The following is a 25596-nucleotide window of genomic DNA, read 5'->3' on the forward strand; positions in this document are numbered from 1 at the left end:
GAATAATGCCGTATAATAGACTGTATTTATATTATTCACATGTGAATAATGCCGTATAATAGACTGTATTTATATTATTCACATGTGACTAATGCCATATAATAGACTGTATTTATATTATTCACATGTGAATAATGCCATATAATAGACTGTATTTATATTATTCACATGTGAATAATGCTGTATAATAGACTGTATTTATATTATTCACATGTGAATAATTCCGTATAATACTGTATTTATATGATTCACATGTGAATAATGCCATATAAGAGACTGTATTTATATTATTCACATGTGAATAATGCCGTATAATAGACTGTATTTATATTATTCACATGTGACTAATGCTGTATAATAGACTGTATTTATATTATTCACATGTGAGTAATGCCGTATAATAGACTGTATTTATATTATTCACATGTGAATAATGCCATATAATAGACTGTATTCATATTATTTACATGTGAATAATGCTGTATAATAGACTGTATTTATATTATTCACATGTGAGTAATGCCATATAATAGACTGTATTTATATTATTCACATGTGAATAATGCCATATAATAGACTGTATTCATATTATTTACATGTGAATAATGCTGTATAATAGACTGTATTTATATTATTCACATGTGAATAATGCTGTATAATAGACTGTATTTATATTATTCACATGTGAATAATTCCGTATAATAGACTGTATTTATATTATTCACATGTGAATAATGCCGTATAAGAGACTGTATTTATATTATTCACATGTTAATAATGCCTATAATAGACTGTATTTATATTATTCACATGTGAATAATGCCGTATAATAGACTGTATTTATATTATTCACATGTGACTAATGCCGTATAATAGACTGTATTTATATTATTCACATGTGAATAATGCCATATAATAGACTGTATTTATATTATTCACATGTGAATAATGCCATATAATAGACTGTATTCATATTATTCACATGTGAATAATGCTGTATAATAGACTGTATTTATATTATTCACATGTGAATAATGCCGTATAAGAGACTGTATTTATATTATTCACATGTGAATAATGCCATATAATAGACTGTATTCATATTATTCACATGTGAATAATGCTGTATAATAGACTGTATTTATATTATTTATATGTGAGTAATGCCGTATAATAGACTATATGTATATTATTCACATGTGAATAATGCTGTAAAATAGACTGTATTTATATTATTCACATGTAAAAAATACCTAAGTGTTTATTGTGAGCGAACTGTGGTGCTGAATTTCCCCCAGGGATCAATAAAGTACTTTTTATTCTATTCTATTCTATCAAATGACTACGTTTAAATTTTTTGCGTTTTTTCGTGTTTGGCGTGTCGACTGCAAGCCGAGTGGAGCACGGCAAGGCCAAACGGAGGAAAAGGAAGTATGTTTTCTGTGGCGGCGGAGACAAATAAAAGTGCGTGCGTGCGTTTTGGTACCGTCTGCCGCTCGCCATCGGAGGCATCGCACGGCCGACCTGGCGACGGCGATGCAGCCGTGCGGAAAAAGGCGGCCATGTTGAAGATGATGCAACGCGACCGACGAGGCGGGCGTTGTTTTTTAAAGAAGCCCGGTCTCGTGTTTTGGAAGAAGCTTTCAGAGTAGACGCAGGACGTAAAAAGCATAATGTGAGTTTTTTACCTTTTATTTTATTCATCAAGTCGTTGAAAATGCTCAATATTTTGGAACACGCGGCGAACAACGTGACTGAATGTCATGCTAGCTATTGAAGCGGCAGTAGTTGAAGGGGAACTGCACTTTTAAAAAATGGTGCAGATCATTCACAATCCCTATGTAAGACAAGAACACCTATGGTTTTTTTTTTATGCATTCTAAATCGTAAAATATGGCAAGTACGAGGTGGCCAACAATGCAGCTAATGGGACTACACCATTTATCCCTCTAATAAAACATCAAAAAGCCACTAATAATAATTAATTTACATCTCATGACTGGAATATCATCCAAGTATTATTGATGTTGTTATTATATGCGCTAACGCTGAGGAACTACTTTTTCCTTGATCACGGAGAGCTAACTAGTTTACGGTGCTATATTGACATATTGAGCTGCTGCATCGCCTCGGAGTTGGTGAAAGTTAATTGTAGTTTATAAATCATGCTTCTCACATGAATAGTAGAAGGTTGAGGACATAAACCGAAAAGTTGGTCAACTTTGACATCCAATTTAGACCTGGAGATGGCGAGAAAAGACAGGAAAAGAAGCTCGTTTGCGGCAACTTTTTTAAACTCTTCCTGTGGACTACGATTAAATCTTCGTCTAAACGGGAAGATATAAACATCCCATCAGTCGGCATCCCAGTAGGAGCAGACATTGTACAGTAAGTGATTGTTTTATTATATTTAGCCCTTGGCAATACGGCTACATGATGCTTAGTGTTTCACTAAAGTTGTATCTGTTTAGTACAATATTTCTAAAACTTGTAGATCATCCTCCTTATGTTCAGCCTCAAAAACATAAGTTCTGGATCATTTGTCCCAAAGTAGTTTTTGCTGTGTCTTAATGAAGTCTGCCATGTTTAGTAGTGTTGTTGTTGTTGAAGGGGAAAGTGAACGATGTGATGCATCTGTGAAATGAACGTGCTTAAAATGAGCAAAATATGTAAATATTACATGTTATTATGAATGTTACTACATTACATATATATTTGCAGCATGTATATAAAACCTTGATGGAGGATTTTTAGAGTGCAATAGAGATAGTCTTAATACTTACATTGTTAGCTGACATTTGCTAACGTTTATTTACAATTTAGAATGCATAAAAACAGAACACAGAACACCCTTGAGCAAGTCACAACTATTGTAATGTCTTTTAATGCAATTCAAGAACAAATACATAACAACAATTAAATGTTATTTTCAATATTAGTATTAATAATGCAATATTTCAATTACTATTAATATTTTTATCTGTTCACAACAATTACAGGCAGCTGGGATAGGCTCCAGCACGCCTGAAAAGGACAAGCAGTGGAACATCGATGATCTCGATTTATGGACTTCAGCCACAAGGCGGTGCTGTATTATATAATATTTTTTTAAATTTATAAAGTTATATTGGTCAAGTATTTGTTTATTTATTTTCCACCCAACAAATCGTTATCAAATCAAAAATAATTATAATGTAAATATTTATACATTAAGAAGTAATTTTATATTTAATTACATTTTCCATGAAGATTTACTGACTTTGACCGCATGGTTACCCTGAAAGGTTGAGAGGTTGGTAAGGAAAATACTTGTATAAATAATCAGTAACAGGGTCAAACTATGGCCACCGTGAAATATTTATTAATTGTAAAGGAAATGCCACCTTTTAACGTTTTTATGTGGCTATAAGTGTGAAAATAATGTGAATACAATATACATTTTATTTTGAAGTCACATTTAAAGAGTCATTGAAGTGTAAAAACAAATGAAGCCATGTTAAAAGTATAACATTTTCCTAACAGGTGAGTAAGCGCAAGTCGGTCCTTGTACTTCACGTAACTTCCTGTCTAATTACTTCTTCTTTTGCAATAGGCGTGAAGTAACTTCCTTTCTAATTACTTCTTCTTCCGCAGTAGGCGTGAAGTAACTTCCTGTCTAATTACTTCTTCTTCCGCAATAGGCGTGAAGTAACTTCCTGTCTAATTACTTCTTCTTTCCCAATAGGCATGAAGTAACTTCCTGTCTAATTACTTCTTCTTTCGCAATAAGCATGAAGTAACTTCCTGTCTAATTACTTCTTCTTTCGCAATAAACGTGAAGTAACTTCCTGTCTAATTACTTCTTCTTTCGCAATAAACGTGAAGTACAGTAACTTCCTGTTTAATTACTTCTTCTTTCGCAATAAAAGTGAAGTAACTTCCTGTCTAATTACTTCTTCTTCCGCTGGCTAGGAACATAGACTACTATTTAAGTCTCACTTGACTGACTACACTAGAGCAAGCCCGGTCACAGGCAATTAAAGCCCAGAAATGATCATGTAGAAAGCTGGAACGCAAATGGCGTGCGACTAAACTTGAGGTTTTCCGTCAAGCATGGTGTGATAGTTTAATAACTTATAAACGCATGCTTACCTCAGCTAAAGCTAAATATTACTCAAATCTCATCCACCTCAACAAAAATGATCCTAAATTTCTGTTTAGTACAGTAGCATCGCTAACCCAACAAGGGACTCCTCCCAGTAGCTCCACCCACTCAGCAGATGACTTTATGAATTTCTTTAATAATAAAATTAAACTCATTAGAAAGGAGATTAAAGACAATGCATCTCAGCTACAACTGGGTTCTATTAACACAGATACGACTGTATATACGACGGACACTGCCCTCCAAAATAGTTTCTCTCTCTTTGATGAAATAACATTGGAGGAATTGTCAAAATGTGTAAATGGGACAAAACAAACAACATGTTTACTTGACCCAATTCCTGGGAAACTTATCAAGGAGCTTTTTGTATTACTAGGTCCATCAGTGTTAAATATTATAAACTTATCACTTTCCTCTGGCACTGTTCCCCTAGCATTCAAAAAAGCGGTTATTCATCCTCTACTCAAAAGACCTAACCTCGATCCTGATCTCCTGGTAAACTACCGGCCGGTGTCCCACCTTCCGTTTATCTCGAAAATCCTCGAAAAAATTGTAGCACAGCAGCTAAATGAACACTTAGCGTCTAACAATCTCTGTGAACCTTTTCAATCCGGTTTCAGGGCAAATCACTCTACGGAGACAGCCCTCGCAAAAATGACTAATGATCTATTGCTAACGATGGATTCTGATGCGTCATCTATGTTGCTGCTTCTTGATCTTAGCGCTGCTTTCGATACTGTTGATCATAATATTTTATTAGAGCGTATCAAAACGCGTATTGGGATGACAGACTTAGCCTTGTCTTGGTTTAACTCTTATCTTACTGACAGGATGCAGTGTGTCTCCCATAACAATGTGACCTCGGACTATGTTAAGGTAACGTGCAGAGTTCCCCAGGGTTCGGTTCTTGGCCCTGCACTCTTTAGTATTTACATGCTGCCGCTAGGTGACATCATACACAAATACGGTGTTAGCTTTCACTGTTATGCTGATGACACCCAACTCTACATGCCCCTAAAGCTGACCAACACGCCGGATTGTAGTCAGCTGGAGGCGTGTCTTAATGAAATTAAACAATGGATGTCCGCTAACTTTTTGCAACTCAACGCTAAGAAAGCGGAAATGCTGATTATCGGTCCTGCTCAACACCGACATCTATTTAATAATACCACCTTAACATTTGACAACCAAACAATTAAACAAGGCGACTCTGTAAAGAATCTGGGTATTATCTTCGACCCAACTCTCTCGTTTGAGTCGCACATTAAGAGTGTTACTAAAACGGCCTTCTTTCATCTCCGTAATATCGCTAAAATTCGTCCCATTTTGTCCACAAGCGATGCTGAGATCATTATCCATGCGTTCGTTACATCTCGATTGCTGTAACGTTTTATTTTCGGGCCTCCCTATGTCTAGCATTAAAAGATTACAGATGGTACAAAATGCGGCTGCTAGACTTTTGACAAAAACAAAAAAGTTTGATCATATTACGCCTATACTGGCTCACTTGCACTGGCTTCCTGTGCACTTAAGATGCGACTTTAAGGTTTTACTACTTACGTATAAAATACTACACGGTCAAGCTCCTGCCTATCTTGACGATTGTATTGTACCATATGTCCCGGCAAGAAATCTGCGTTCAAAGAACTCCGGCTTATTAGTGATTCCCAGAGCTCAAAAAAAGTCTGCGGGCTATAGAGCGTTTTCTATTCGGGCTCCAATACTATGGAATGCCCTCCCGGTAAAAGTTAGAGATGCTACCTCAGTAGAAGCATTTAAGTCTCATCTTAAAACTCATTTGTATACTCTAGCCTTTAAATAGACTCCCTTTTTAGACCAGTTGATCTGCCGTTTCTTTTCTTTTCTTTTCTACTCTGCTCCGGGGTGGACCGCTAGCCTGTCCATCAGATGGGGACATCTCTACGCTGCTGACCCGTCTCCACTCGGGATGGTTCCTGCTGGCCCCACTATGGACAGGACTTTCGCTGATGTGTTGGACTTTCACAATATTATGTCAGACCCACTCGACATCCATTGCTTTCAGTCTCCCCTAGAGGGGGGGGGGGGAGTTACCCACATATGCGGTCCTCTCCAAGGTTTCTCATAGTCATTCACATTGACGTCCCACTGGGGTGAGTTTTCCTTGCCCATATGTGGGCTCTGTACCGAGGATGTCGTTGTGGCTTGTACAGCCCTTTGAGACACTTGTGATTTAGGGCTATATAAATAAACATTGATTGATTGATTGATTGATTGAATTACAATGTCTGTTAGTCCGGGTGAGGAGTCAGTTAAGCTAGAACTAGCCCGCGCCAGGCTGGATAATCCATGTACGCATAGCAATTCTCTTAGAATAATACACAATTCACATAATGTTTTTTCTGTTGTGTCTGTGTCAGAGGTGGACATGCATTCTACTGAGGTGGCAAATTATGATATGTCCAGTCTATTGCAGCACCAAGCAAACAATCGGAAAATTCCCGTCATATCAATTCCTAGATATGGTCGAAACTATTTAAAGTGCACTACGCAAAATAAACGCAACATTGTTAATATTGCTACTACGGATAATCTTAACAAAAACTCGTCAAAACAGCCCAATACCTATAATATGGGCTTTTTAAACATAAGATCATTGTCTCCCAAGGCGTTATTAGTTAATGAGGTCATTAGAGACAACAATCTTAACGTCATTGGTGTTAGCGAAACCTGGCTCAAACCAGACGAATTTTTTGCGCTCAATGAGGCATCTCCTCCTAACTATACGAATGCGCATGTTGCCCGTCCTCTTAAAAGGGGAGGGGGTGTCGCACTAATATACAATGAAAATTTCAACCTTACCCCTAACCTAAATAATAAATATAAATCGTTTGAGGTGCTTACTATGAGGTCTGTCACACCGCTACCTCTCGACCTGGCTGTTATCTACCGCCCCCCTGGGCCCTATTCAGACTTTATCAGTGAATTCTCAGAGTTCGTTGCTGATCTAGTGACGCACGCCGACAATATAATCATAATGGGGGACTTTAATATCCATATGAATATCCCATCGGACCCTCAGTGCGTGGCGCTCAAAACCATAATTGATAGCTGTGGTCTTACACAAATAATACATGAACCCACGCATCGCAACGGTAATACAATAGATCTAGTGCTTGTCAGGGGTGTCACCACCTCCAAAGTTATGATACTTCCATATACTAAAGTAATGTCCGATCATTACCTTATAAAATTTGAAGTTTTGACTCATTGTCAACAAGCTAATAATAATAATAACTGCTATAGCGGCCGCAACATTAATGCTGCCACAACGATGACTCTTGCTGACCTACTGCCTTCGGTAATGGCACCATTCCCAAATTATGTCGGCTCTATTGATAACCTCACTAACAACTTTGACGATGCCTTGCGCGAAATTATTGATAGTATAGCACCGCTAAAGCAAAAAGGGCCCCTAAAAGGCGCACCCCATGGTTTACAGAAGAAATTAGAGCTCATAAATGATCATGTAGAAAACTGGAACGCAAATGGCGCGCGACTAAACTTGAGGTTTTCCATCAAGCATGGAGTGATAGTTTAATAACTTATAAACGCATGCTTACCTTAGCTAAAGCTAAATACTACTCAAATCTCATCCGCCTCAACAAAAACGATCCTAAATTTCTGTTTAGTACAGTAGCATCGCTAACCCAACAAGGGACTCCTCCCAGTAGCTCCACCCACTCGGCAGATGATTTTATGAATTTCTTTAATAAGAAAATTGAACTCATTAGAAAGGAGATTAAAGACAACGCATCCCAGCTACAACTGGGTTCTATTAACACAAATACGACTGTATATACGACGGACACTGCCCTCCAAAATAGTCTCTCTATTTTTGATTAAATAACTTTAGAGGAATTATTACAGCGTGTAAGTGGGATAAAACAAACAACATGTTTACTTGACCCACTTCCTGGGAAACTTATCAAGGAACTGTTTGTATTATTAGGTCCATCAGTGTTAAATATTATAAACTTATCACTTTCCTCCGGCACTGTTCCCCTAGCATTCAAAAAAGCGGTTATTCATCCTCTGCTCAAAAGACCTAACCTCGATCCTGATCTCATGGTAAACTACCGACCGGTCTCCCACCTTCCGTTTATTTCCAAAATTCTCGAAAAAATTGTTGCACAGCAGCTAAATGAACACTTAGTGACTAACAATCTCTGTGAACCTTTTCAATCCGGTTTCAGGGCAAATCACTCTACGGAGACAGCCCTCGCAAAAATGACTAATGATCATTGCTAACGATGGATTCTGATGCGTCATCTATGTTGCTGCTTCTTGATCTTAGCGCCGCTTTCGATACCGTCGATCATAATATTTTATTAGAGCGTATCAAAACACGTATTGGTATGTCAGACTTAGCCTTGTCTTGGTTTAACTCTTATCTTACTGACAGGATGCAGTGCGTCTCCCATAACAATGTGACCTCGGACTATGTCAAGGTAACGTGCGGAGTTCCCCAGGGTTCGGTTCTTGGCCCTGCACTCTTTAGTATTTACATGCTGCCGCTGGGTGACATCATACGCAAGTACGGTGTTAGCTTTCACTGTTATGCGGATGACACTCAACTCTACATGCCCCTAAAGCTGACCAACACGCCGGATTGTAGTCAGCTGGAGGCGTGTCTTAATGAAATTAAACAATGGATGTCCGCTAACTTTTTGCAACTCAACGCTAAGAAAACGGAAATGCTGATTATCGGTCCTGCTAGACACCGACATCTATTTAATAATACCACCTTAACATTTGACAACCAAATAATTACACAAGGCGACTCGGTAAAGAATCTGGGTATTATCTTCGACCCAACTCTCTCGTTTGAGTCACACATTAAGAGTGTCACTAAAACGGCCTTCTTTCATCTCCGTTATATCGCTAAAATTCGTTCCATCTTGTCTACTAGCGACACTGAGATCATTATTCATGCGTTCGTTACGTCTCGTCTCGATTACTATAACGTATTATTTTCGGGTTTCCCTACGTCTAGCATTAAAAGATTACAGTTGGTACAAAATGCGGCTGCAAGACTTTTGACAAAAACAAGAAAGTTTGATCATATTACGCCTATACTGGCTCACTTGCACTGGCTTCCTGTGCACTTAAGGGGCGGCTTGGCGTAGTGGGTAGAGCGGCCTTGCCAGAAACCTGAGGGTTGCAGGTTCGCTCCCCGCCTCTTACCATCCAAAAAAAAATCGCTGCCGTTGTGTCCTTGGGCAGGACACTTCACCCTTGCCCCCGGTGCCGCTCACACCGGAGAATGAATGATGAATGAATGAGTTGTAAAAATGAATGATGGGTTCTCACTTCTCTGTGAAGCGCTTTGAGTGTCTAGAAAAGCGCTATATAAATCTAATCCATTATTATTATTATTAAGGTTTTACTACTTACGTATAAAATACTACACGGTTTAGCTCCAGCCTATCTCGCCGATTGTATTGTACCATATGTCCCGACAAGAAATCTGCGTTCAAAGAACTCCGGCTTATTAGTGATTCCCAGAGCCAAAAAAAAGTCTGCGGGCTATAGAGCGTTTTCTATTCGGGCTCCAGTACTCTGGAATGCCCTCCCGGTAACAGTTAGAGATGCTACCTCAGTAGAAGCATTTAAGTCCCATCTTAAAACTCATTTGTATAATATAGCCTTTAAATAGACCCCCCTTTTTTAGACCAGTTGATCTGCCGTTTCTTTTCTTCTCTCCTCTTCTCCCCTGTCCCTTGCGAGGGGGAGTTGCATAGGTCCGGTGGCCATGGATGAAGTGCTGGCTGTCCAGAGTCGGGACCCCGGGTGGACCACTAGCCTGTGCATCGGTTAGGGACATCTCTGCGCTGCTGACCCGTCTCCGCTCGGGATGGTTTCCTGCTGGCCCCGCTGTGGACTGGACTCTCGCTGATGTGTTGGATCCACTGTGGACTGGACTTTCACAATGTTATGTCAGACCCACTCGACATCCATTGCTTTCGGTGGGGTGGGGGGGGGGGGGGGTTACCCACATATGCGGTCCTCTCCAAGGTTTCTCATAGTCATTCACCGACGTCCCACTGGGGTGAGTTTTTCCTTGCCCGTATGTGGGCTCTGTACCGAGGATGTCGTTGTGGCTTGTGCAGCCCTTTGAGACACTTGTGATTTAGGGCTATATAAATAAACATTGATTGATTGATTGATTGAATAAGCGTGAAGTAACTTCCTGTCTAATTACTTCTTCTTTCGCAATAAACATGAAGTAACTTCCTGTCTAAATACTTCTTCTTTCGCAATAAACGTGAAGTAACTTCCTGTCTAAATACTTCTTCTTTCGCAATAAACGTGAAGTAACTTCCTGTCTAATTACTTCTTCTTTGGCAATAAGCATTAAATAACTTCCTGTCTAATTACTTCTTCTTTCCCAATAGGCGTGAAATAACTTCCTGTCTAATTACTTATTCTTTCACAATAAACGTGAAATAACTTCCTGTCTAATTACTTCTTCTTTCCCAATAGGCGTGAAGTAACTTCCTGTCTAAATACTTCTTCTTTCGCAATAAACGTGAAGTAACTTCCTGTCTAATTACTTCTTCTTTCGCAATAGGCGTGAAGAAACTTCCTGTCTAATTACTTCTTCTTTCGCAATAAACGTGAAGTAACTTCCTGTCTAATTACTTCTTCTTTCGCAATAGGCGTGAAGTAACTTCCTGTCTAATTACTTCTTCTTTCTCAATAAATGTGAAGTAACTTTCTGTCTAATTACTTCTTCTTTCGCAATGTGCGTGAAGTAACTTCCTGTCTAAATACTTCTTCTTTCGCAATAAACGTGAAGTAACTTCCTGTCTAATTACTTCTTCTTTCGCAATAGGCGTGAAGTAACTTCCTATCTAATTACTTCTTCTTTTGCAATAAACGTGAAATAACTTCCTGTCTAATTACTTCTTCTTTCGCAATAGGCGTGAAGTAACTTCCTGTCTAATTACTTCTTCTTTCGCAATAAACGTGAAGTAACTTCCTGTCTAATTACTTCTTCTTTCGCAATGTGCGTGAAGTAACTTCCTGTCTAAATACTTCTTCTTTTGCAATAAACGTGAAGTAACTTCCTGTCTAATTACTTCTTCTTTTGCAATAGGCGTGAAGTAACTTCCTATCTAATTACTTCTTCTTTCGCAATAAACGTGAAATAACTTCCTGTCTAATTACTTCTTCTTTCCCAATAGGCGTGAAGTAACTTCCTGTCTAATTACTTCTTCTTCCGCAATAAGCATGAAGTAACTTCTTGTCTAATTACTTCTTCTTCCGCAATAGGAGTGAAGTAACTTCCTGTCTAATTACTTCTTCTTTCGCAATAAACGTGAAGTAACTTCCTGTCTAATTACTTCTTCTTTCGCAATAGGCGTGAAGTAACTTCCTGTCTAATTACTTCTTCTTTCTCAATAAATGTGAAGTAACTTTCTGTCTAATTACTTCTTCTTTCGCAATGTGTGTGAAGTAACTTCCTGTCTAAATACTTCTTCTTTCGCAATAAACGTGAAGTAACTTCCTGTCTAATTACTTCTTCTTTCGCAATAGGCGTGAAGTAACTTCCTATCTAATTACTTCTTCTTTTGCAATAAACGTGAAATAACTTCCTGTCTAATTACTTCTTCTTTCGCAATAGGCGTGAAGTAACTTCCTGTCTAATTACTTCTTCTTTCGCAATAAACGTGAAGTAACTTCCTGTCTAATTACTTCTTCTTTCGCAATGTGCGTGAAGTAACTTCCTGTCTAAATACTTCTTCTTTCGCAATAAACGTGAAGTAACTTCCTGTCTAATTACTTCTTCTTTTGCAATAGGCGTGAAGTAACTTCCTATCTAATTACTTCTTCTTTCGCAATAAACGTGAAATAACTTCCTGTCTAATTACTTCTTCTTTCCCAATAGGCGTGAAGTAACTTCCTGTCTAATTACTTCTTCTTCCGCAATAAGCATGAAGTAACTTCTTGTCTAATTACTTCTTCTTCCGCAATAGGAGTGAAGTAACTTACTGTCTAATTACTTCTTCTTCCGCAATAAGCATGAAGTAATTTCCTGTCTAATTACTTCTTCTTCCGCAATCGGCGTGAAGTAAGTTCCTGTCTCATTACTTCTAGGCGTGAACAATAGACAACAGAGCAACATCAGCAAATAGGATATGTACAAATATGATGGTAAAAGTGATAGCAAAGAAGCAGTTATTGAAATAAATAATAATACAGAAATGACAATGAACATTATTACACTACAAATGGAACAATACAGATACCAATAGAAATAGCACTATTGATAATGAATAATACTAATAATTTACCTATATTATCAACAATACAGTTGTTCAAATGCAACAATACATATACGTAATGACAACTAGAGATACAAAAGAAAGCAGAAAAATGGAGGGGAGAAAGAGAAGCAACCTACATTAACCTTGTAGATTGTTATAGTAACAATAGGTTAAGCTTTGTCACTGTGCCATGTGTTACCCAGTTTACCATAGGGCAACAACGTTAATTTATGTTTGATGAAAGGGATTATACTGTATGCATGAGTGTATGTGTGAAATTCCTATTCAAATGAATGGACATATTCATAGTTCTACAATGCCCTACAGCCTAAATTATCAATATTCTGACCTTTCAACCATCCACCCACCTTATTCTTTTGCGATCGTGAAGGCAAAACATGTTTTCCCCTTCTAAAAAATCCCGGTTTTCCCGGAATTTTCCGGAGTTTCTTCCCATTGACAATGAATAGACAATATACAAAATTCCGGATATCCACATTTCTCATCCGCTTGGAACCGTTGCACCATCCACACACTCCACTCACCCTGGACAATCAAACTACCATGTTTTTCGAATTTCAAAAAAATTCCAGGAATTGCCTATTTTCACCTCTTCCTGGAATGTTTTCACAGTCCACATTTTTTAACCGTTTTTGACGATTCCACCTTCAAAATATTCCTCTTATTTGGGACAACAAATGCTAAATTTTTTGTTGTACAAATTCCCGGTTTTCCCCAAATTCCCGGAATTCCGAAATACCAATTCTCAATTCAAACTGTTACTACGTCAACATTGTTCAACCGATTCGAAAAATTCCAACACCAAACCATTCATATCATCTAGGACAATTGTGCTAGTATCAATATTTTTTTAAATTCCAGGTTTTCCCCAAATTTCCAGGAAGTTCCTATTCAAAAGAATGAACATATTCATCGTTCTACAATGCCCTACAGCCTAAATTTTCAAAATGTTCCGCTACTTTTTACAGAATTCAGACCTTTCAACCACCCACCCACCTTATTCTTTTGAGATCTCGAAGGCAAGACAAGTTTTCCCTTTCTAAAAAAATCCCGGTTTTCCTGGAATTTTCAGGAGTTTCGCCGTATTGACAATGAGTCTGATATGCTGAGACAATTTACTCAGCATATCCCACATTTCTCATTCGATTTGAAGCGCTCCACCATCCCCACACGCTGCTCGCCCTGGACAATAAAACTACCATGTTTCAAATTTCAAAAAATTCCAGGAATGACATATTTTCACCTCTTCCTGGAATGTTTTCACAGTCCACAATTTTCAACCGTTTTTGACGATTCCACCTTCAAAATATTCCTCTTAGTTGGGACAACAAATGTTAAATTTTTTGTTGTATAAATTCTCGGTTTTCCCAAAATTCCAGGAATTCCGAAATACCAATTCTCAATTCAAACTATTATGTCAACATTTTTCAACCGATGTAAAAAATTCCAAAACCAAACCATTCATACCATCTAGGACAACTGTGCTAGTATCAATATTTCTAAAAATTGAAGTTTTTCCCCAAATTCCCAAATTTCCAGGAAGTTCCTATTCAGATGAATGAACATATTCATCGTTCTACAATGCCCTACAGCAGGGGTCCCGAAACTTTTTGACTCGGGGGCCGCATTGGGTTAAAAACATTTGGCCAGGGGCCAGGCTGTATATATATATATATATATATATATATATATATATATATATATATATATATATATATATATATATATATATATATATACATATATACATTGTCTTTATAATCCGTTTTGTCGTTTTACATCAATTAACATTGATGTTCATCAACATTTAACATTGTCACGTTATCGATGGGAAAATTCATTTTTAGACAATATGATTTGCCTGAGCGGCTAGGAGACACCAAGAGTAACAAGCGGTAGAAAATGGATTAGAAAGGAAATATTTTTTAAAAAATACAATTAAAATAAAAAATAAATTAAAAAAATTTAAAAACAATTTTTTTTTTAACTTGGGACTTCCTGTGGGCCGGATTTTGGATGCTGGGTGGCCGGATCCGGCCCGCGGGCCATAGTTTGGGGACCCCTGCCCTACAGCCTAAATTTTCTAAATTTCCCGCTACTTTTTTACAAAATTTGGACCTTTCAACCATCCACCCACTTTATTCTTTTGAGATCTGGAAGGCAAAACATGTTTTCCCTTTCTTAAAAAATCCCGGTTTTCCCGGAATTTTCAGGAGTTTCTCCCCATTGACAATGAATGGACAATATACAAAACTTCGGCATATCCCACATTTCTCATTCAATTTGAACCGCTCCAACATCCACACACTCCACTCACCCTGGACAATCAAACTACCATGTTTTGAATTTCAAAAAATTCCAGGAATGACCTATTTTCACCTCTTCCTGGAATGTTTTCACAGTCCACATTTTTCAACCGTTTTTGACGATTCCACCTTCAAAACATTCCTCTTAATTGGGACAACAAATGTAACATTTTTTGTTGTATAAATTCTCGGTTTTCCCAAAATTCCAGGAATTCCGAAATACCAATTCTCAATTCAAACTGTTACTACCTCAACATTTTTCAACTGATTCGAAAAATTCCAACACCAAACCATTCATATCATCTAGGACAATTGTGCTAGTATCAATATTTTCAAAAATTCCTGATTTTCCCAAAATTCCCAAATTTCCAGGGAGTTCCCATTAGAATGAATGGACATATTCAATTTTGCGCTACTTTTTACCGAATTTGGACCTTTCCACCATCCACGCACACACATTATTCTTTTGAGATCTCGAAGGCAAAACATGTTTTACCTTTACCCAAATTCCCGGTTTTCCCTCAATTTTCAGGAATTTCTCCCCATTGAAAATGAAGGGAAAATATACAAACCTCTCCATATCCCACATTTCTCGACCGATTCCAACGGTTCCACCATCCACACACGCCGCTCACCCTGGACAATCAAACTACCATGTTTCAAATTTCAGAAAATTCCAGGAATGACCTATTTTCACCTCTTCCTGGAATGTTTTCACAGTCCACAATTTTCAACCGTTTTTGACGATTCCACCTTCAGAACATTCCTCTTAGTTGGGACAACAAATATAAAATGTTTTGTTGTATAAATTCTCGGTTTTCCCAAAATTCCCGGAATTCCGAAATACCAATTCTCAATTCAAACTGTTACTACGTCAACATTTTTCAACCGATTTGAAAAATTCCAACACCAAACCATTCATATCATCTAGGACAACTGTGGTAGTATCAATATTTTCAAAAATTCACGATTTTCCCAAATTTCCAGTAAGTTCCCATTCAAATGAATGGACATATTCAATTTTGAGCTACTTTTAACCGAATCCGGACCTTTCAACCATCCACGAACACACACTATTCTTTTGAGATATCAAAGGCAAAACATGTTTTACCTTTCTCCAAATTCCCGGTTTTCCCGGAATTTCTCCCCATTGAAAATGAAGGGAAAATATACAAACTTCTCCATATCCCACATTTTTCGACCGATTCCAATGGTTCCAACTTTCACACACTCCACTCATCCTGGACAATCAAGCATTTAGGTTCCACTCACGCATATCGGCGGTCTGAGCAAATACGGCATTCACACGCAATTCCTACCGGAATGGCAAATTCTAGTTTATCTATAAAACTGTTAAAAGTACACCTCTGCATAACATTGTACCCTTATTAACATCAGAATCAGAAATACTTTATTAATCCCTGAGGGGAAATTAAAATGTTCAGCACAATCCCATTCATGATCAGACAAACATTACAGGGAGACAGAACAGGATCAAACATTTCAGGAAGACAGAACAGGATCGCTGACGGGTCTGCCAACTTCCGGCGCCCCTTACAAAAAAGGTGAGATACAGGTAAACAATGGGGGGAGGAAAAAAATGGTCTAAGCTTGGGCCCATGGAGAGGGGGTCCAGACATTTAAGAAAACAAGACGAAAAAAAATATAGACAAATTACAACAACAACAAAAAAACTTTATTAACATGATTTTTTTAGTCTGTAACAGAGTGACTCAATCTGACTAAAATAAGAAAGAAAATGGCATCGCACCGCGCCCTCCCAGGGGGGCCCGCCCCACTATTTGAGAAGGCCTGGTATAGCATCCAGGTGGACAGAAGCCAGCAGCAGTTCCGGTGCCTCCGCGGAGATAATTTACTGCTGAGTCAGCGAGATTGACGACGGAAGCGTCTGTGGCGACGCGCTCGTATAACTCATCAAGGAGAGCTGTTGGATCTCCCGGGCGGTAAAAAAAAAGATGGCGTCAACCTTGAGGCCCCGCAGAGGAGCATGAATCAGAAAACGTGAGCGGCAAATAAATTGGAGCCGGGCTGCAGTTTGATGTTCAAGTCATCCTGAAATAGATGCCGGGTCCCGAGGTCGGCGAGCCACCGGACTGAAGCGGACCCTCCTCTAAAACGTCAAAAGCCAGAGACAACGCAGACGTCTTCTGGGGTTTATTTGTGCTGCCCCCTTGTGGCTGTTGTTAGCACCAAGGGATGATTCCATACGTATAAAGGAAGTAAGAGGTGGGTAGGGCAGCCGAATATGGACTAAAGTAAGAGTACCGTTACTTCAGTTACTTCTATGTATAGGTATAGATATGCAAAACCCAAAACTAGTGAAGATGGAATGTTGTGTAATTCGTAAATAAAAACAGAATACAATGATTTGCAAATCCTTTTCAACTTATATTCAATTGAATAGACTGCAAAGACAAGATATTTAACGTTCGAACTGGAAAACGTTATTTTTTGCAAATATTAGCTCATTTGGAATTTGATGCCCGCAACATGTTTCAAAAAAGCTGGCACAAGTGGCAAAAAAGACTGAGAAAGTTGAGTAATGCTCATCAAACACTTATTTAGAACATCCCACAGGTGAACAGGCTAATTGGGAGCAGGTGGGTGCCATGATTGGGTATAAAAGCAGCTTCCATGAAATGCTTAGTCATTCACAAACAAGGATGGGGCGAGGGTCACCACTTTGTGAACAAATACGTGATCAAATTGTTAAAGAACAACATTTCTCAACAAGCTATTGCAAGGAATTTAGGGGTTTCACCATCTACGGTCCGTAATATCATTAAAAAGTTCAGAGAATCTGGAGAAATCACTGCACGCAAGCGATGATATTACGGACCTTCGATCCCTCAGGCGGTACTGCATTAACAAGCAACATCAGTGTGTAAAGGATATCACCACATGGGCTCAGGAACACTTCAGAAAACCACTGTCAGTAACTAAAGTTTGTCGCTACATCTGTAAGGGCAAGTTAAAACTCTACTATGCAAAGCGAAAGCCAATTATCAACAACACCCAGAAACGCCGCCGGCTTCGCTGGGCCCGAGCTCATCTAAGATGGACTGATGCAAAGTGGAAAAGTGTTCTGTGGTCTGACGAGTCCACATTTCAAATTGTTTTTGGAAACTGTGGATGTTGTGTCCTCCAGAACGAAGAGGAAAAGAACCATCCGGATTGTTCTAGGCTCAAAGTTCAAAAGCCAGCACATGTGATGGTATGGGGGTGTATTAGTGCCCAAGGCATGGGTAACTTACACATCTGTGAAGGCACCATTAATGCTGAAACACAGTGGTAAAAATGCCCCCTTTTTGCAACGTGTTGCTGCCATTAAATTCTAAATTATTGATTATTTGCAAAAAAATAATAAGTTTCTCAGTTCGAACATTAAATATATTGTCTTTGCAGTCTATTCAATTGAATATAAGTGGAAAAGGATTTGCAAATCATTGTATTCTGTTTTTATTTACGATTTACACAACATGCCAACTTCACTGGTTTTGGGTTTTATAGATATATACTGTATACAGTATGTATATGTATATGTATATGTATATGTATATGTATATGTATATGTATATATAGATATAGATACAGTATATATACATATATTTATACAAGCTAACATTTAGGGGGGAAAAAGGTTGAAACCATAGCTAAGATTGATAGGGGAAATAAAGAGGTCCCTTGCTAAATGATGACACCTTGTCCTTAAAGCCGTAAGTCAGCCAACATGACATGAACGCATCACCACTCATGGAGCTGCTGGAGTCTTGTTGTTTGCCATTACAAAACTACATTAAATAGATTTGTTAGGCCACGAGAACATAATACTCCTTTCTAGTGAGTGAAGCTTAGCATAAAGTATGTTACACTAACATAATAATTTGAAGATTTGGCAGACAGTTGAATTATCAGCAGTATCTAATGCATAGTGCATACATTAGGATTGTGAATGATAGGTAACATTTAAATAAGTGCAGCTCCTCTTTAAAACGATAATGCTTTGATTCGATTCCTCAAAACAACTACTACAGATAACTTCAGTGCAAAACAACTTTACTGCAAAAAATAATAAAATAAAGCATTTTAACAGTACATAAAAATATAGCCTACAAATAATAAGTGAAGACAATGTGTATAAAATATAGAAATACAATAAAATAAAAAAATTGAACACTATATAATTGTCAATACAAAATTACATTACCCCTGAAGTATAAATGTCAAATTAATTTATTTTAAATTTGTCTCGTTTTGTGTGTTTTTTAAAAAAAATATTTTAAAATGTTTTGTCATTATGACTTTAGTCCATTTGTCTCGTTTTGTGTGTTTTTTAAAAAAAATATTTTAAAATGTTTTGTCATTATGACTTTAGTCCAGTTAAGTAGCGTAAATAAAAACAAATTGCACATAAAAATGTCTCATAGACGAACGGCTCACAACTAATCGGTTCTCCTCGTTCACAAACATCACGACTCCAATATAAATAAATGTAAATTAATTAAGCTTGTTAGCTGACTTTTTCTAGCGTTTATTTACTAGTTAGAATGCATAAAAAAAGAAAAACATATGTGTTTAAGTCTTACATAAAAATTGTGAATGATAGTCAAAATTCTAAAAAAAAGCGCAGTTCCCCTTTAAAATTTGGCCTGTGACTGAAATGCCGCAGGTTCGAATCCCACCATACTTACAGCACACCCTTGGGCAAGTCAGAACTATTCTAATGGCTATTAATGCAACCCAATAACAAATAAACCACAAAATTAAATGTTATTATTGACACCATTTTTGCACTATTTAAATTACAATTAACAAATCATTATAGTGCAAAAAAATATTTCTAAAATAGGAATTAATGTGATATTTATTTTGATTACCTATGACACAATAAAAACTACACAGACTACAGATAACGTACTGGGGGGAAAAAAAAGAAACACTTTAAAAATACAGGAAAAATATAACCTACAAATAATAAAAGAATACAATGTGTATACATATATAAATAAAATAAAAGTTGAAATTAGGACGTTATTTAAATGTGAATACAAAATTACATTACTACTATAAATATAAATGTCAAATTAATTTAAATATTAATATATTTAATTTGACCTTGTCTCAATTTGCCATTTTTTTTTAAATTTTTTAAATCTTTTTGTTATTCTAGCCCTAGTTTGTTTTTTGCACCAAAAAATGGCTCCAGAAGAATGGCTCACAACTAATCGGTTCTCCTCGCTCACAAACATCACGACTCCAATATAAATACATGTAAATGAATGAAGCTTGTTAGCTGACTTTTGCTAGTGTTTATTTACTAGTTAGAATGCATAAAAAAGAAAAACATATGAGTTTAAGTCTTACATAAGGATTGCGAATGATGGTCAAAATTCTAAAAAAGCGCAGTTCCCCTTTAAAATTTGGCCTGTGACTGAAATGCCACAGGTTCGAATCCCACAATACTTACAGCACACCCTTGAGCAAGTCAGAACTATTCTAATGGCTTTTAATGCAACCCAATAACAAATAAACCACGAAATTAAATGTTATTATTGACACCATTTTTGCACTATTTAAATTACAATTAACAAACCATTATAGTGCAAAAAAATATTTCTAAAATAGGAATTAATGTGATATTTATTTTGATTACCCATGACACAATAAAAACTACACAGACTACAGATAACGTACTGGGGGAAAAAAAAGAAACACTTTAAAAATACAGGAAAAATATAACCTACAAATAATAAAAGAATACAATGTGTATACATATATAAATAAAATAAAAGTTTAAATTAGGACGTTATTTAAATGTGAATACAAAATTACATTACTACTATAAATATAAATGTCAAATTAATTTAAATATTAATATATTTAATTTGACCTTGTCTCAATTTGCCAGTTTTTTAAAAAAAACATTTTATCTTTTTGTTATTCTAGCCCTAGTTTGTTTTTTGCACCAAAAAAATGTCTCCAGAAGAATGGCTCACAACTAATCGGTTCTCCTCGCTCACAAACACCACGACTCCAATATAAATAAATGTAAATTAATGAAGCTTGTTAGCTGACTTTTGCTAGTGTTTATTTACTAGTTAGAATGCATAAAAAAAGAAAAACATATGTGTTTAAGTCTTACATAAAAATTGTGAATGATAGTCAAAATTGTAAAAAAAAGCGCAGTTCTCCTTTAAAATTTGGCCTGTGACTGAAATGCCGCAGGTTCGAATCCCACCATACTTACAGCACACCCTTGGGCAAGTCAGAACTATTCTAATGGCTATTAATGCAACCCAATAACAAATAAACCACAAAATTAAATGTTATTATTGACACCATTTTTGCACTACTTAAATTACAATTAACAAATCATTATATTGCAAAAAAATATTTCTAAAATAGGAATTAATTTGATATTTATTTTGATTACCCATGACACAATAAAAACTACACAAGCTACAGATAACGTACTGGGGGGAAAAAAAGAAACACTTTAAAAATACAGGAAAAATATAACCTACAAATAATAAATTAATACAATGTGTATACATATATAAATAAAATAAAAGTTGAAATTAGGACGTTATTTAAATGTGAATACAAAATTACATTACTACTATAAATATAAATGTCAAATTAATTTAAATATTAATATATTTAATTTGACCTTATCTCAATTTACCAGTTTTTTTTTAGTTTTTTTTTATCTTTTTGTTATTCTGGCCCTAGTTTGTTTTTTGCACAAACATCACGACTCCAATATAAATACATGTAAATGAATGAAGCTTGTTAGCTGACTTTTGCTAGTGTTTATTTACTAGTTAGAATGCATAAAAAAGAAAAACATATGAGTTTAAGTCTTACATAAGGATTGCGAATGATGGTCAAAATTCTAAAAAAGCGCAGTTCCCCTTTAAAATTTGGCCTGTGACTGAAATGCCACAGGTTCAAATCCCACCATACTTACAGCACACCCTTGAGCAAGTCAGAACTATTCTAATGGCTTTTAATGCAACCCAATAACAAATAAACCACGAAATTAAATGTTATTATTGACACAATTTTTGCACTATTTAAAGTACAATTAACAAATCATTATAGTGCAAAAAAATATTTCTAAAATAGGAATTAATTGGATATTTATTTTGATTACCCATGACACAATAAAAACTACACAGGCTACAGATAACGTACTGGGGGGGAAAAAAGAAACACTTTAAAAATACAGGAAAAATATAACCTACAAATAATAAAAGAATACAATGTGTATACATATATAAATAAAATAAAAGTTAAAATTAGGACATAATTTAAATGTGAATACAAAATTACATTACACCTACTTTAAATATAAATTTCAAATTAATTTAAATATTAATATATTTAATTTGACCTTATCTCAATTTACCTTTTTTTTTTTTTTTTTTTTAATCTTTTTGTTATTCTGGCCCTAGTTTGTTTTTTGCACAAAAAAATGGCTCCAGAAGAATGGCTCACAACTAATCGGTTCTCCTCGCTCACAAACATCACGACTCCAATATAAATACATGTAAATGAATGAAGCTTGTTAGCTGACTTTTGGTAGCGTTTATTTACTAGTTAGAACGCATAAAAAAAGAAAAACATATGTGGTTAAGTTTTACATAAAAATTGTGAATGATAGTCAAAATTCTAAAAAAAAAAGCGCAGTTCCCCTTTAAAATTTGGCCTGTGACTGAAATGCCGCAGGTTCGAATCCCACCATACTGACAGCACACCCTTGAGCAAGTCAGAACTATTCTAATGGCTATTAATGCAACCCAATAACAAATAAACCACAAAATTAAATGTTATTATTGACACCATTTTTGCACTATTTAAATTACAATTAACAAATCATTATAGTGCAAAAAAATATTTCTAAAATAGGAATTAATTTACTATTTTTTTTGATTACCCATGACACAATAAAAACTACACAAGCTACAGATAACGTACTGGGGGGAAAAAAAGAAACACTTTAAAAATACAGGAAAAATATAACCTAAAAATAATAAAAGAATACAATGTGTATACATATATAAATAAATAAAAAAAGTTAAAATTAGGACGTTATTTAAATGTGAATACAAAATTACATTACACCTACTATAAATATAAATGTCAAATTAATTTAAATATTAATATTTAATTTGATGTTGTCTCAATTTGTCAGTTATTTTTTTAATCTTTTTGTTATTCTGGCCTTAGTTTGTTTTTTGCACAAAAAAATGGCTCACAAATAATCAGTGCTCCTCGTCCGCCTAAAAGAGCCCTTCATAAGACTCGACTCGTTCACAAACATCACATCTCTAATATAAAAAAATATAAAAATCTACATAGCGTTGCTTCTTTACCAAAAAAAAAAGAGTAAAAAAGTATGTATTAAACTACTCTAAAAGTACAATTAAACTACTCTAAAAGTACAATTTATCCAAAAAGTTTTGGAAAAAGTGGACAGTGTAGCTTCAATGGCTGCTGCTAGTTTTTAAAGGCCCAGACATATTGTCAAAATAGTTTACACTTAACCATCAAATCTTAGAGAATGATTAAGAGTACAAAAGCCCTTAAATTGATATCTTTATTAAAACATTTAAAGTGATTTAGGTGGCACTTTTTGTTTATGTTTTATTTATTTATTTATATTATTTTATTATTATTATTTATTTATATTTCATACACTATCTGTAGTTGCTTTTGTTTTCTTTCCTTGTTGTTGAAAGTGCCTTGACTGTTGTGTGAATTATAAATGTACGTTTGTTGTGCAATAAAAAACAAACAAAAAAACAAACAAACATATTGTCAAAATTGTTTACAACTAACCATCAAATCTTGGAGAATGATTAAGAGTACAAAAGCCCTTAAATTTATATATTTATTAAAACATTTAAAGTGATTTAGCTAGCTCTTTTTGTCTATGTTTTATTTATTTTTTATTTTATTTTTTATTATTACTATTTATTCATATTTCATACACTATCTGTATTTGCTTTTGTTTTCTTTCCTTGTTGATGAAAGTGCCTTGACTGTTGTGTAAATTATAAATGTATGTTTGTTGTTCAATAAAAACAAAAAACAAAACAAACAAACATATTGTCAAAATAAAATTGACTGATTATTAACAAGCCATGTTATTAGATATTACGCTAATTACTCTGTAAGCACAAAGTTAAGCCGTTTTTTCCAGATAGTTTGGCATACATTGACCTACATTAAGTTGTTTTTTTAGCATTTTTGAGGCACAAACTTAAGTTAAACTTAACTTTAACTTTTAACTTAACATTGAGTTGTTTTTAGCATTTTTTGAGGCACAAAATGCATCAAAGTGTCCGCAGGTCTTTGGTCACAAGAACATGTTTGGACTCACCTGAGTAAACAGATGCTGTGATGTTGTGACAGCGACACCAGCTCTTCAGTACGAGCTGCGTACGCCATCTGCTGGGCGGGTACGGGAACTGCAGCAAACTTCAAGGGGTCATAGTATGATTAGTTTTTTTACTTCCTTGTGGTCAACATAACTTGTAAAATAACAATTCTAATATATCAAATATTAACACTGAGCTAATAATTAAGGCCCAATTTAAATGGTTTTGTTTATTATTACCCTCCCACTTTGATCACATTTACGAGGTCATTAACATGCATGAAAAAAACTCACCTTTTTTTTTTTTTTGCTGGCGCATCAGGTACGGCGATTTCGAGGGCCCGAAAACACCAAATTTAATTTGAGTCAATAGCACATTCTTAAAAACGTGAAAAAAATCACCCCCTTTTACCAAATTCAAGTATTAATGGAGTAGTCTTTGATGAATATAAACAAGGAAGTCGTCCATCTTGGATTCCGTCGACCAGTTTTCGACAAAAACAAAACAAAACAGGGCTGGTACTTTCACAAACTCTTTTGAGGGACTTTGACCAAATAAGTCGCAGTTAAAAAAAATAATACTAGTAATTATAGTAACTTGCGAAGGTTGTGTGCGTGGCGTGGAGCCAAACTTTGAGTGGGTCAGTACCTGTCCGTACCCATTCATAGTGGGCGGAGCCTGGAGGAAAAGCTATATATATATATATATATATATATATATATATATATATATATATATATATATATATATATATATATATATATATATATATATATATATATATATATATATATATATATATATATATATATATATATGTGTGTGTGTGTGTGTGTGTATATATATATATATATATATATATATATATATATATATATATATATATATATATATATATATATATATATATATATATATATATATATATATATATATATATATAAACATAATACAATGATTTTCAAAAAATGTTTCCACTTATATTAATTTCCAGCAAATTTACAAAAAATTAGAGATGTCCGATATTATCGGCCTGACGATATTATCGGCCGATAAATACTTTAAAATGTAATATCGTAAATTATCGGTAACGTTTTTTTATTATCGGAACTTTATTTATTTTTTTTTTATTTTTTTTTTTTACTAAATCAACATAAAAAACACAAGATACAGTTACAATTAATGCACCAACCCAAAAAACCTCCCTTTACACTCATTCACACAAAAGGGTTGTTTCTTTCTGTTATTAATATTCTGGTTCCTACATTATATATCAATATATATCAATACAGTCTGCAAGGGATACAGTCCGTAAGCACACATGATTGTGGTCTACTAATAGTACTAACCTTTAACAGTTAATTTTACTAATTTTCGTTAATTACTAGTTTCTATGTAACTGTTTT

General features: G+C 35.4%; 1 long non-coding RNA gene across 1 annotated transcript in view; it reads right to left on the reverse strand.

Annotated features, from left to right (window-relative positions):
* Positions 1-24837, reverse strand: part of LOC133659850 (uncharacterized) — a 44509-nt gene extending 19672 nt beyond the window's left edge. Inside the window, exons 1-2 of the long non-coding RNA XR_009827726.1 lie at positions 24484-24837; positions 24193-24290 (exon numbers count right to left, since the gene is read on the reverse strand). This is a non-coding gene — a long non-coding RNA (uncharacterized LOC133659850). The remainder of the gene's footprint in view (positions 1-24192; positions 24291-24483) is intronic.
* Positions 24838-25596: the final 759 nt, after the last annotated feature.

This window comes from Entelurus aequoreus, linkage group LG11 (genome assembly GCF_033978785.1).
Source record: "Entelurus aequoreus isolate RoL-2023_Sb linkage group LG11, RoL_Eaeq_v1.1, whole genome shotgun sequence".
Lineage (NCBI taxonomy): Eukaryota > Metazoa > Chordata > Actinopteri > Syngnathiformes > Syngnathidae > Entelurus > Entelurus aequoreus.